The following is a 14,841-nucleotide window of genomic DNA, read 5'->3' as shown; positions in this document are numbered from 1 at the left end:
GAGACTGGTGAAGTCTTTGTTGTCAGAAAAGTGGCCTAAAAAGGAAACAAATACAAGATTGGGTTGCCTCTTGAGGTTAACCACAGATCTATGTAAATGTCTGGCTCACATTCAGGAGGACTTTGCAATGTGTGACTTACTAGTGTTTTATACCACTACAACAATCGAATATGATGGATTTGCTTTACAAGAAAAATGGTGAAGGGCTATTTTGTTTCACTTTATAATTTACAACACACTATCAAGGTCATTCATGTATGACAACTGAATGAATCAAATTCCATTTTAGTTGAGGAATCGAGTGGTAATATCAGGTTTGGCCTTTGAAATGACAAGTGTTATGATCCCAGTTGATGGTGATACTGGACAATTCAGATTCCAGGGTGAGATAAATTTTCGTTCTCTTTACTGTGGTATTCAATTACTGAAAATGCTCACAAACGGATGCCTATGTATATTTATAACAGAAGAACACAGAAAATTATTAGATTAAAACCCACGTCTTGTCCTTCTCACTACACACGGTATAGGTGGACAATTCAAACTTAAAACTTGCGCAGCATTCCTCCAGTATAGAATCCAAGCTCACAAATAACATTATTATGTGAAGCCTGTTCAATATTGCTCTCCAGAGAGAGAAAAATGTTTTCATTTTCTATTAATGTCCTCTTATCATTATTTTAATTTTACTTGGATGGATTTCATTTTAACAGCATTGAAACCTTCATTTTTTTTAGTTTTATGAATCACAGAAACTCAGTAAGCAGGTACAGCAGGTATTAAGGCAGGGAAATGGAATTTTGGCATTTGTTGCTCAAGAAAGAGAGTATACAAATACAAAAGAAGGTCGCTGCAACTATGCAAGGCATTAGTGAGTCCACACCTGGAGCCCTGTGTACAGTTCTGGTCTCCTTACTTAAGGAGAGATGTCATTGTATTGGAGGCAGTCCAGTGGAGGTTCACCAGGATGATTCCAGAGACGAGAATGCGTCTTAAGACAGACAGAGTAGTTTCGGCCTACATTCTCAGGTGTTCAGAACAATGAGAAGGGATCTAATTGAGGGATATAATATGTTCAAGCAGATTGATAAAGTTGACGTGGAAAGGATGGTTCCTCATGCGGGCAATAGAACAAGAGGTCATAGTTTTAGCATAGGGAAAGAAGGTTTAAAGGGATGATGAAAAATTTCTACACTGGAAGGGTCATGAATCTCTGGAATTCACTCCCTGAGAAGGCATTGGAGGGCTGTGACATTGAGCAAATTTGAAGAGGAGATAGAACGATTTTTGAGTTCATAATGGGTTCAAGAATTATGGAGAGCAGGTAGGAAACTGAAGTTGCAGCAGAGATAAGATCAACCACAATCATATCAAACAGCGGGGCTCAAGGAGCTGAATTGTCTTACTCCTCCTAGTACTTAAGTTCATTATCATTTTTGGTTTGGAGCTGTGAACTGTGAGCTGAGAGTGACCTTTGGACTGTGAGCAGCAGCTTATGTGAAAAAAGAAGAAACAATTTGATATTTGTTTATGAGGCTAGGTCTGGATGTTAATTGCAGGTCAATTCTTCTTCCAAGAAAACTCTATTGATGAGTCATTAGCAAAGAGAAACCAATATTGAACTGTCTTTAAATCAGAAGGATTGTCCCTGCAAAAGCTACAGGACAGAGATTTGATTGCCAACTGGTTGTCCTCCCATTATCAACTTATTCTAAGTTAAGAGGTCCTCTGTTACAAGTAATAATTAAATATCCCCCAAAGCCTACTGAAAGGTATTTGCATAGCTCAATGTTTTCAGAAACCAAGACAGAAGCTCAGAAATTACTGGAAATGCTCAGCGAGTCTGGCAGCATCTATGGACAGAAGTTAGAATTAACGTTTCAGATCCTGTGACACTTAGAAATAAGGAATTCTGAGGAAGGGTAATACGACCCAAAATGTTAACTCTGTTTTCTCTCCATAGATGCTGCCAGATCTGCTGGTTTTTTACAGCAACTTCTGTTTTTGTTTCTGATTTACAGCATCTGTAGATTGTTCAGATTTTAACTTAACATACAATCTCATCTGACTGTGAGATTTTAGATGATGGACAAAAACAAAATTTCTGGAAAAGCTCAGCAGGTCTGAAAACATCTGTGAAGGCAAAAAAGAGGTACGATGTCAGATCTGGTGGCCCTTCCTCAGACCTGATCAGAAGAAGGGTTAACAGATCTGAAATCTTACTTCTTTTTTTCCTTCACAGATGCTGCTGGACCTGCTGAGCTTTTCCAGCAGCTTTGTTTTTGTTCCTGATTTGCAGCATCCACAGTTCTTTCCATTTTAAAGATCATGCAGTCTGGTTAAGTAAACTGGCCAGTTACACTTGATTTAGTTTTTTCTCTTTGATACATTCCTTAATTATAATCTGTTTGTCTGTCTTTCTGTCTTTGCTAGAATTGGGGCTAGAATCAAAAAAGATGATGTTTAAGTCATAGGCGTTCGTCAGAATACCTTTTTGCTTAACTTTTTTTAAAAAAGATACTATATTGTTCATAAACTGTAAAATCTTTTGTTTTAGCTATGAACCTGGTGTCAGGTATTGTTATTCACAAAGTCTGGCACTGGCTTTTCAAAAAATCTGATTAGGAAACATTGGGATCAATTTTGAACGTCACTAAATACTTTATGTCAATGAGTTGCAAATATAGACAGTGAAGCTGATTGAATACGGCTGTGACTTCAGGTCATAAAATCAGTAATAACATACTTATATTAAATAAATAAAGACATTCCATCACATTCTCTTACTAATCAAGTTCACTTTGATTGTGACATTAATTTCTCTCCGTATTTGTTCTTGATAAAGCAACCACATTGATATTGTCTCTAATTCAGATAAGTGGGCAAGGTAAGGGCACTGTGACAGTCAGCCAGTGTTACTCAGAACAGCGGATGAGGGCTCTGTGACAGGCAGTGTTACTGAGAGGAGGGAGTGAGAGGCCTGTGACATTCAGTCAGTGATTCTGAGAGGAGGGGTTTAAGGCCGGGAGATAGTCAGAGTTACCAAGAGGAGCAGTTGAAGGCCCTGTGACGGGCCGTGTTACTGAGAGGAGTGGGTGAGGGCCCTGCGACAGGCAGTCTTACTCAGAGGAACGGCTAAGGTCCCTGTGACGGGCAGTGTTACTGAGAGGAGCGGGTGAGGGCCCTGTGACAGTCTGTCAGTGTTACTGAGGGCAACGGGTGGGCACCCTGTGACTGGCAGTGTTACTGAAAGGAGGGGGTGAGGGCACGGTGGCGGAGTGTGTTAAAGAGAGGAGGGGGTGAGGGCCCTGTGGCAGACAGTATTACTGAGAGGAGTGGGTGAGGGCTCTGTGACAGTTGTGTTACTTAGAGGAGTGGGTGAGGGCGCTGTGACGGGCAGTGTTACTGAGAGGAGCGGGTGAGGGCCCAGTGACAGTCAGGGGATGTTACTGAGAGGAGTGGGTGAGCGCCCTTTCCAATCAGTCAGTGTTACTGAGACGAGTGGGTGAGGGCCCTGTGACAGTCAGTCAGTGTAACAGAGGAGCGGGTGAGGGCCCTGTGACAGTCAGTGTTACTGAGAGGAGCGGGTAGGGGCACTGTAACAGGTAGTGTGACTGAGTGGAGCGGGTGAGAGCCCTGTGACAGTCAGTGTTACTGAGAGGAGCAGGTAAGGTCCCTGTGACGGGCAGTGTTACTGAGAGGAGCAGGTAAGGTCCCTGTGACGGGCAGTGTTATTGAAAGGAGCGGGTGAGGGCCCTGTGACAGGCAGTGTTACTGAGAGGAGCGGGTAAGGTCCCTGTGACAGGCAGTGTTACTGAAAGGAGCGGGTAAGGTCCCTGTGATGGGCAGTGTTACTGAAAGGATCGCGTGAGGGTTCTGTGACAGGCAGTGTTACTGAGAGGAGCACGTGAGGGCCCTGTATATGGCAGTGTGACTGAGCGGAGCGGTGAGCGCTCTGTGACAGTCTGAGGGCACTGTGACGGAGTGTGTTACTGAGAGGAGGGGGTGAGGGCCCTGTGACAGTCAGTCAGTGCATAACTGAGAGGGGCAGGTGAGGGCCCTATGGCAAGCAGTATTACTGAGAGGAGTGGGTGATGTCCCTGTGACGGGCAGTGTTACTGAGAGGGGGGCGCGAGGGCCCTGTGACGGGCAGTATTACTGAGAGGAGGGGGTGATGTCCCTGTGACGGGCAGTGTTACTGAGAGGGGGGGGGGGCGAGGGCCCTGTGACGGGCAGTGTTACTGAGAGGGGGGGGGGGGGGCGAGGGCCCTGTGACGGGCAGTATTACTTAGAGGAGGGGGTGAGGGCCCTGTGACGGGCAGACAGTGTTACTGAGAGCAGAGGGTTGGTGTGTGGGGTGGGGGCGCTGGGATATGGGAGAGTTTAGGCCCTAACATTGCAGAACTCAATGTTAAGTCTGGAGGGCTGTCAGGTCCCCAAGTAGAAAATGAGGTGTTGTTCTGTCTGCTTGTGCTGGGCTTCACTGGAACACTGTAGCAAGCCGGAGACAGAGATGTTGGCCAGGTTGGTTGATAGTATATGTTTCAGGGTGTTGTTTTGTGATTGAATGCAAGTTTTATGAGGAGAAACTGGTAGGCTAATTGCGTTTTCCATGCAGCAGAGGAGGCTGAGGGGAAATCTGATCGACGTATACAAAATTATGAGAGGCATAGATTGATTGTGAGAACCAGTAGACGAGTTTAAGTCAGGGGGCATAGATTTCAGGTAAACTGTCAGCTATTTAGAGGGGATCTGAGGCAAGTGTTTTCACCAAAAGTGATACAAACATGTAATATGCTGCTTGACAAGGTGGAGAAGGCAGATACGCTTGCAATATTAAAGAAGCAACAGATGAGCATTTAAAGGGCCAGGGTATGGCAGGTAATGACTCAGTGCAGGTAAATGGGATCAGTAGTTTGATGTTTGTTAGTTGGCATTGATGTTGATCAAGTGAGCGTGTTTCTGTACTGCATGACTTTATGAAGCAGGGGAGGAGATATCAAAAGGTCCTGGCAAAGATTTTTCAAGTCATTTCTGGCCACAGCTAAGGTGCCAGAGGACCGCTCATACTTTTATATAAAAGAAGAAAGGACAGATCCAGAAGTTACAAGCCAGTCTAACCTTGGTGGTAGGGAAGTTATCAGAAAGAATTTTAAGGGACAAAATGTCGCTGCACTTGGAGAAACATGGAATGTTCGGGGATAGTCAGCATGGCTTTGTTGAGGTAATGCCATGGTTTGCAAATTTTATCTAATTTTTATTGAGGAGATATCAGAAGTGTTGAAGAGGGAAATTCATCTGATGTGGTCTATATGTTTTTGATAAGGTCAGTGATAGCAGACTGGTCAACAAAACAAGAGCTCATGGGATCTAAGACTCAGTGGAGTGTTGGATCCAACTTTGCCTGAAAGGCCAGAAGCAGAGGGCATGAACTCTTGCTTTTGGACATCAAGGTCCCTTTGTTTCTCAGTGCTCTCTAGGGATCTACTAGTCATTGTGAACATCTTTCACTTACCAGAGCTCCCAAAATGCATCACTACACATTTGCACTCTATCAATTGAGATTACCAGATCAAATTGTTATCCATTCAGATGCCACAAAGCTGTCAGATCAGAAAGTAACTGGATTCATGAATGATTCTCCATTTCCCCAAAGTCAGTTGATCTTCCCTGTCTCAGGCAAAGGCAGCATTTTGGTATGGCTGATATACATCTCGTGGCACGCAGAAAAGTGTCCTCTGAAAATGAGACACATCAATACATCACCAAAATATGGTAGGACAGTAAACACATGCTTTTTGCTTTTGAATATGGTAATTAAGAACACATTGCAGAACGTAAAGTCATGTAACGTTTTGTGAAAATGAACAAAAACATATTTCAAGATGCTGATCTATAAATTTTCTAATAATTTGAAGTTACCACGATCACTAGGTGAGTGGAAACATTTTCAATTGTTCCCACAACAAACAATTCTAAGTAACTGTCACAGAATCTTCTGTCATGCGCTGTAACATGTTTCTTTAAATAACATACGAGTCCCTGCATTATTTCTCACTCTCCAGCTTAGCATTACTTTATTTCTAAAATCTTACTCCTCTATAAAGCCAAGTGTTCTGCAGAAAAGTGGTTGTTCCTGCAATAGATGAAGTGGCTGACCTGTTTAAACATGAAGGTGTCAGCGCGGCTCCTCTGGCCCTTCTATGGGCTGAATCCAAAGCAGTTATGATTGTCTCCTCCTTATCCATTAGTTCATGTCTGAGTGCCTGCACGTGAAATTCCATTGAGAAATTATCACCATTTGAAAGCAACACTGTACATTTCCATTTAGTAAATCCAATCAATCAGCACTGTCAAAAAAAAACACTGATAATTGTATTAGGTTCCAATGAAGTAGTCAATCACTTAAGTTTCTAATATTGAAAGTACATTTAATGCAGAAAGACTAATTACCACCGCAACCTTAAGCAACAGTCAAGCAATGCTGACACAACATGTTAATGCCCATTAGAAGGCCTCTATTTATCAGATATCAGAAGTATTGAAGAGGGAAATTCATCTGATGTGGTCTATATGTTTTTCATATTATGTTCTTCATATTAAATGTGCTAATCTGTGGATGGGGACAAAGGATGAAGATGGGCATATTTACAGAAAAACACCGTGACTGACAAATCACATCACTGGTTGGAAATGAGAATTGAGAGGAAGATACAAAGATGCTTCAAGAGGATTTGGAGTGACTAAGAGAGAGGGCAAAAAAAATTGTTTGATTCACTTTTTTTTTTGAGCAGCTCATGCTGGGTTCATCCTCACCTTCACCAGCTCTCACCTGTGGCTCCAAATAGTTACTAGAATCTGACAGAAGCCACATAATTGTAAAAAAAATTTCAATAGTAAGGTCAAATGCAGGGAAGGTAAACACTGCATCTCTTACAATTGGTGACTTTATGATTGGTCTATTCTAGCAGGCAAAGGCTGATTCTCCAATACTGGACAGATGAGACCAATCTCAAGGCCAATGGTCACGAGCACAGAACCATGTTGTGGAACATCTGGTTTCCGGGACAATTCACTCTAGATCTCCCAAACATACTGAAGAACTTGCAGCTTCTAATGTTGCTGTTCCAGTTTCAGAAAAACAGAGCTTGATTTTTGTTTTTTCATGAGATAAGACCCCTAACAAACAAAAAAAAATTCTGAAGAGACACAGTTTGTTTCTTGTGATTCAGGCCAGGATTTGTTCACACAACAATGATGGGAAAGTTAGAGGAAAAGTTTCCATATAATGGAATAGGGAATGCTTTTACTGCAAGTGATTATTCAAGCAAAATCTAGTGCTTCACTTAAAAGGGAACTGGGTGAAATATTTACAAGAAAAGAAAATTAAAACAAAGGAAACAAGTAGGGAATTTGGATGAAAAGTCCCCCTTCCTCCATTAGGAGGGTAGCACCAGCACATGCAAGACTAAACTAATCATCCTCAGGGCAAATTTTGTTTTAAATCAATTAGAGAAGGAATATAAATGTGGTTCCATTGTTTATAAAGGGTACGAAGGAAATGCCAAACAATTAAAAGCCTGCTTGTCTTACGTTAGTGGTGGGAAAATTTTAAAATCGATCTGAGAGATCAAATAAACTAACTGAGAAAGGCATGGACTAGTCATGGATAGTCAGCACGGCTTTGTCAAGGTAAGGTCATTACTTACAAATTTAGTTGAATTCTTTAAGAAAGTGGCAAGGAGGATCGATGAGGGTTGCGCAATGAATTTGTCGACATGGATTTTAGCAAAGCAATTGATAACGTCCCACCTGAGAAGTGCAAAAAAGTGAAAGCTCATGGGTCATGGGATACGGAGTAATGTGTTGACTAATCGGCTTAGTGGCAGGAAACAAGGGTAATTGTTCATGGCTGTGCTTATGAACAGAAAGCAATTTCCATTGGTGTTTCACAGGGCTTGATTTTGGGGCCCCTTTAATTTATTTTATAGATGAACGATTCAGACTTGAACATGGGGGGCACAATTGGTAAATTGGCAGACAACTGAAAAATTGGATGTAAGGTGGCTAGGACAGAGGATAGCTCCAAGTTCCAAAATGATATTAGATGGGTTGGCGGAGAAGGCAGGAAAGCAACAGATGGAGCACAACTCTGACAAGTGTGATGCATTGCTTTTCATGAGGACATAAAGGGAATACACAATAAATAGGAACATACTGAGAGGGGTAGATGAAGTGGGGGATCTAAGCATGGAAGTGAACAGGTTCCTAAAGGTAGCACTACAGGTCAGTAATGTTCTGATGAAGGCACAGGGAATGCTTTGCCTCATTGGGAAAAGTGTAGATTACCAAAGTAAGGACATCATGATAAAACTGTACAAGATACTGATGATGCCACAACTGGAGTAGTGTGTGCAGTTGTGTTCATCACAATCCAGGAAGTATATAATAACTCTGGAGACAGTGCAGAAAAGATTTACTCAAATATTGCCAAAGCTGGAGAATTGTAAATATGAGGCTGTTTTCCTTGGAACAGAAAAGTCTGAGGGATGACATGATTGAGGTATACAAAACAGTGAAGGGCAGAGATAGGGTAGAGTTAGTGTAGACAGGAGGAAGCTGCTTCCCTTGGCAGAGAATTCAAAAATCAGCAGTTACAGAGTCAAGCTAAGTGGCAGAAGGGTTAGAGGGGATGTGGGAAAATCCGTTTTATGCAGAGGGTGATGGGTGTCAGGAATTTGCTGCCTGAATTGGTGTTGGACTAAGAGATTCTAAACTCTTTTAAGAAGTACCTGGATCTGCACTTTAAGTGCTGCAGGTCCATGTACGTTTGTAACAATTTGGGATTAAAAAAGGCATCAGATGTCTATGGGTCAGTATGGACAAAGATGGCTGAATGGCTCCCTTCTGGTTTATATCATTTGTATGGCTCTATGTTGGTCCTGCGCAAGGCCAGCATACATTGGTCACACATTATCACTGTTGCAAAGGCACTGAACTAACTTCATGGACCGCAAGTGTTCATCTGGGATAGATACCCTGCACAAGGCTGATAGATAGGGATGGCCAGGATTCTGGCCCAGCATTTGATCTGATTTATTTGATTTATTGCAGTCACACGTACCCAATACAGGTGAACTACCCTTGTTTTTCCAGTGGGAACTGCTGTCAGATGAGTTATTGCAGTGCATTTTGTAGATGGTACACAATGCCCCCATTGTCTATCAGCAGTAGACAAACATCAATGTTGAGGTGATGGAAATGGTGCCAATCAAGCATGGATGGCATCAAGCTTCTTGAGTGTTACTGGAGCTGCGGCATCCAGGCAATCATATTCCATCACACTCCCAACTTTGCCTTGTCAGAGATGGACAAGCTTTGGGGAGAAACGAGAGGAGATACTAACCACATGATTCCCAGACGTGCTCTTGTAGCCACAGTATTTATATGGCTTATCTCATGCAGGTTCAAGTCAGTAGTAACGCCCATGAAGTTGATAACAGAATTTCAGTGTTGAAACTCAACAAAGGAAGATGGTGAGATTCTCTCTTGTTAGAGATGATCATTGCCTGGCACCTCTGTGGTGCAAACATTATTTGGCACTCATCAGTTCAAGCCCGAGTATTATCGACATCTTGCTGTTGATGCTAAACACTGTGCAATTATTAGTAAACATCCCCAAGATTCATCCTTGAGTTGACCATTTTGCCATCCTTCCACTGTGTCCTTCCACTGTGAAACAGTGAATAAATATAACTTAGATACATAAATGGAACTGTCCTGTTCAAAGGTCAAATCCAAAACTTCCAAAATATACAGCTTCTGTCTCACTGAGCTGAACCAGACACTTGATTCTTCCTCCTTGTAACCATGCAGCCAATGCACAGGAAGGGTCATGTGCTGGCTGATTGGTGACCTCAGTGCAATTGTTTCACTTATTTAATTTTGATCAGCAAACAAGCAAGCATACAAGCATCCAAAGTTGGTGTATTATGTGATTTTATGAAGGGAAGGTCGTGCCTCAGAAACCTTATTGAGTTCTTTGAGAAGGTGACCAAACAGGTAGATGAGAGTAAACCGTTTGATGTGGTGTATATGGATTTCGGCAAGGTTCGATAAGGTTCCCCACAATAGGCTATTGTACAAAATGTGGAGGAAGGGAATTGTGGGAGATATAGCAGTTTGGATTGGAAATTGGCTTGCTGAAAGAAGACAGAAGGTGGTAGTTGATGGGAAATGTTCATCCTGGAGACCAGTTACTAGTGGTGTACCGCAAGGGTCGGTGTTGGGTCCACTGCTGTTTGTCATTTTTATAAATGACCTGGATGAGGGCGCAGAAGGATGGGTTAGTAAATTTGCAGATGACACTATGGTCGGTGGAGTTGTGGATAGTGATGAAGGATGCTGTAGGTTGCAGAGAGACATAGATAAGCTGCAGAGCTGGGCTGAGAGGTGGCAAATGGAGTTTAATGCAGACAAGTGTGAGGTGATGCACTTTGGTAGGAGTAACCGGAAGGCAAAGTACAGGGCTAATGGTAAGATTCTTAGCAGTGTAGATGAGCAGAGAGATCTCGGTGTCCATATACACAGATCCTTGAAAGTTGCCACCCAGGTTGACAGGGCTGTTAAGAAGGCATACAGTGTTTTAGCTTTTATTAATAGAGGGATCGAGTTCCGGAACCAAGAGGTTATGGTGGAGCTGTACAAAACTCTGGTGTGGCCGCACTTGGAGTATTGTGTACATTTCTGGTCACCGCATTATAAGAAGGATGTGGAAGCTTTGGAAAGGGTGCAGAGCAGATTTACGAGGAGGTTGCGTGGTATGGAGGGAAGGTCTTACGAGGAAAGGCTGAGGGACTTGAGGCTGTTTTCATTAGAGAGAAGAAGGTTGAGAGGTGACTTAATTGAAACATATCAAATAATCAGAGGGTTAGATAGGGTGGATAGGGAGAGCCTTTTTCCTAGGATGGTGACAGCGAGCACGAGGGGGCACAGCTTTAAATTGAGGGGTGAAAGATATAGGACAGATGTCAGAGGTAGTTTCTTTACTCAGAGAGTAGTAAGGGAATGGAACGCTTTGCCTGCAACGGTGGTAGATTCGCCAACTTTAGGAGCATTTAAGTCGTCATTGGACAAGCATATGGACGCACATGGAATAGTGTAGGTTAGATGGGCTTAAGATCAGTATGACAGGTCAGCACAACATCAAGGTCCGAAGGGCCTGTACTATGCTGTAATGTTCTATAAAAACTCTGTATTGCAAGAAAAGACAAACAAAACATTGTATCGTATTATCCTACGTGACAAGGCAAAGGGATCCTTTTATCAAATGGAAAGAAAGAATAGATATAATGTTGCAAAGATTAATCACAAGCCAGAGGATCGAGAAATTCTTAAAAGGCAGAAAACAACCAAAAAAAGAAGGGGATTAGGTAAACTTTGAGGATGGACTTGCAAATAATATCAGGACAGGCAACTGGAACTTTGTTAAATATATAGAAAGGAGGACAGGCCAAAGTTAATACAAGCCCCTAAGAGAATGAGGTTGGAGAAATAATATTGGGGAACCAGGAAATGGCTGAAGAGTTAAATAAATTCTTTGCATGAGTCCTCAAGGCCTACTGGTATTATCATTAACCTATTAATCCAGAAACCCAGAAAATGTTCTGGGGACCTGGGTTCGATGGTGGAAGTTTAATTTTTAAAAGAAGTCTGGACTTAAGAATCTACCGATCACCATGAATCCATTGTCACTAATGTCCTTCAAGGGAGGAAATCTGCCAACCTCACCTGGTCTGGCCCACATATGACTCCAGACCACAGCAATGAGCTTGACTCTCAACTGCCCTCTAAAATGGCCTCGCAAGCCACTCAGTTGGACCAACCACTACTTAGACTCAAAGAAATGAAACTGGATAAATCACACAGCATTGACCTAGGCACCAGAAAAGACAATGGCAGAAACTGCCCTGTCGACCATGCAAAGTCCTCCTCACTAACATCTTGGGGTTCGTGCCAAAATTGGGAGAACTGTCTCACAGATTAGTTAATCAACAGTCTGACACAGTCATAATATCTTTCACACAATGTCCCAGACTCCACCATCACCATCACCATCCCTGGATATGTCCTCTCTCACCGGCAGGACAGACCCAGCAGAGGTGGTGGCACAGTGGTGTACAGTCAGGACAGTGTTGCTCTAGGAGGCCTCAGCATTGACTCTGGACCCCATGAAGCCTCATGGCTTCAAGTTAAACATGGCCAAGGAAAGCTCTTGCCGATTACCACGTACCGTCCTCCCTCAGCTGCTGAATCAGTACTCTGCAATGTTGAACAACACTTAGAGGAAGCACTGAGGATGGCAAGGGCACAAAATGTATTCTGGGTGGGGGATTTCAATATCCACTGCTAAGAGTAGCTCAGCACCAGTGCTACTGATCGAGCTGGTCAGATCCTAAAGGACACAGCTGCCAGACTGGGTTTGCGGCACGTGGTGAGGGAGCCAACAAGAGGGAAAAACATACTTGACCTCATCCTTACTAATCTGCCAGCTGCAGTTGCATCTGTCCATGTCAGTATCAGTAAGAGTGACCATCGCACAGTCCTTGTGGAACAACGTCCCGCCATCACATTGAGAACAACCTCCATCATGTGTGTGGCACTATCACTGCAGTAAATGGGACAGACTTCACATAGATCTAGCAACTCAAGGCTGGGCATCCATGAGGTGCTGTGGGCCATCAACAGCAGCAGAATTGAACTCTAGCACAATCTACAACCTTCGTGGCTCAGTATGTCCCTCACTCAACCGTTACCATCAATCCTGGTTTAATGGAGAGTGCAGGAGGGCATGCCAGGAGCAGCACCAGGCTTACCTGAAGATGAGGAATCAACTTGGTGAAGCCACCAAACAGGACTACTTGCATGCCAAATAGCGAAAGCAGCAAGTGATAGGCAGAGCTAATCAATCTCACCATGGATCTGATGTAAGTTCTGCAGCCCTGCCACATCCAGTCATGAATGGCAATGGACAATTAAACAACTCACTGGAGGAGGAGGAGGCACCACAAATGTCCCCATCCTCAACGATGGAAGAACCAAGCACATCAGTGCAAAACATGAGGCTGAAGCATTTGCAGAAATCTTTAGCCACAAGCGCTGAATGGGTGATCAAACTCGGCCTCCTCCAGTGATCCCCACTATTGCAGATACCAGTCTTCTGTCAATTCAATTCACTCCATGTGATATCAAGAAATGGTTAGGGACACTGGATACTGCAAAGGCTATGGGTCCTGGCAACATTCCAGCAACAGTACTGAAGATTTGTGCTCCAGAACTTGCTGCTGCCTGAGCCAAGCTGTTCTAGTTTGTTTCAACACTGGTATCTACCTGACAATGTAGAAAATTGCCCAAGTATGTCCTGTACAGAAAAAGCAGGACAAAACCAGGCCAGCCAATTACTGCTCCATTAGTCTACTCTCAATCATCAGTAAAGTGATGGAAGGTGTGATCAACAGTGCTATCAGGCAGCACCTGCTCAGAAATAACCTACTCAGTTACGCCCAGTTTGGGTTCTGCCGTGGCCACTCAGCTCCTGACCCCATCACAGCCTTGGTTCAAACGTGGACAAAAGAGCTGAATTCCAGAGCTGAAGTGAGAGCGACAACCCTTCACATCAAGGCTGCATCTGACCGAGTGTGGCATCAAGGTGCCCTAGCAAAATGGGAATCAATGGGTTTCACAGGCAAACTCACCGGTGGTTGGAGTTATACCTGACACATGGGAAGGTGGTTGTGGTTGCTGGCAGTCAATCATTTCAGCTCCAGAAGATCTCTGCAGGAGTTCCTCAGGGTAGTGTCCTCGGCCCAACCATCTTCGGCTACTTCATCAATGACCTTCCCGCCATCATAAGGTCAGAAGTGGGGATGTTCGCTGATGTTTGCACAATGTTCAGCACCATTTGACTTCTCAGACACTGAAGCAGTCCAAGTTCACGTGCAACAAGATCCGGACAATATCCAGGCTTGGGCTGACAAGTGCCAAGTGACATTTGCGCCACACAAATGCCAGGCTCTGACCATCTCTTGACATTCAAGAGTGTTACCATCAATGAATCCCTCACTGTCAGCTGGGCGTTACCATTGACCAGAAACTCAACTGGTCATCACATTAAGATAGTGGCCACATGAGGAGGCCAGATGCTGGGAATATCACATCAAATAACTCACCCCCTGACTCCTCAAAGCCTGTCCGCCATCTAAAAGGCACAAGTCAGGAGTGCGATGGAACACTCCCCACTTGCCTGGATGAGTGCAGCTCCATCAACACTCAAGAAGCTTGACACCATCCAGGACAAAGCAGCCAGTACAACATCTACAAGTATCCACTCCCTCCATCTGCAATGCTCAGTAGCAGCGGTGGGTACTAACTACAAGATGCACTGCAAAAATTCACCAATGCTCCTCAGACAGCACCTTCTAAACCCAAGACCACTTCCATCCAGAAGGACAAGGGCAGCAGACATATGGGAACACCACCGCCTCCAAGTCCCTCACCATCTTGACTTGGAAATACATTGCCATTCCTTCCCCTCAAAATCCCGGAATTCCCTCCCTAATAGCGCTGTGGGTCAACCCACAGCAGGAAGAATGCAGTGGTTCAAGAAGGCAGCTCACCATCACCTTCTCAAGAGGCAACTCAGGATGGGCAAGAAATACTGGCCAGGCAGTGACACACATGTCCCACAAATGAATACAGTCACAGTAAAAGACACTGACAGTGTTCCAAAATTCCTGCATAATCAAAGGGCAAATGATAGGACAGGATATAAAACAGCAACTA

At 43.7% G+C, this 14,841-nt stretch overlaps 1 long non-coding RNA gene across 15 annotated transcripts in view; it reads right to left on the bottom strand.

Annotated features, from left to right (window-relative positions):
- LOC132209278 (uncharacterized) overlaps positions 1 to 14,841 on the bottom strand; it is a 372,299-nt gene that overhangs the window by 312,575 nt on the left and 44,883 nt on the right. For 3 of the 15 annotated variants that reach the window (XR_009445358.1, XR_009445363.1, XR_009445365.1), the window contains 2 exons: positions 6,160 to 6,266; positions 4,279 to 5,738 (listed from right to left, as the gene is read on the bottom strand). The exons of 8 other annotated variants lie outside the window; for them this stretch is intronic. This is a non-coding gene — a long non-coding RNA (uncharacterized LOC132209278). Of the gene's footprint in view, positions 1 to 4,276; positions 5,739 to 6,159; positions 6,267 to 14,841 lie in introns of those variants that run through there. 4 more of the 15 variants (XR_009445367.1, XR_009445364.1, XR_009445361.1 and 1 more) reach the window with 3 other exon arrangements.

Source organism: Stegostoma tigrinum, unplaced genomic scaffold (genome assembly GCF_030684315.1).
Source record: "Stegostoma tigrinum isolate sSteTig4 unplaced genomic scaffold, sSteTig4.hap1 scaffold_80, whole genome shotgun sequence".
Classification (NCBI taxonomy): Eukaryota; Metazoa; Chordata; class Chondrichthyes; order Orectolobiformes; family Stegostomatidae; genus Stegostoma; species Stegostoma tigrinum.
This window is presented reverse-complemented; position numbering and strand designations above follow the sequence as displayed.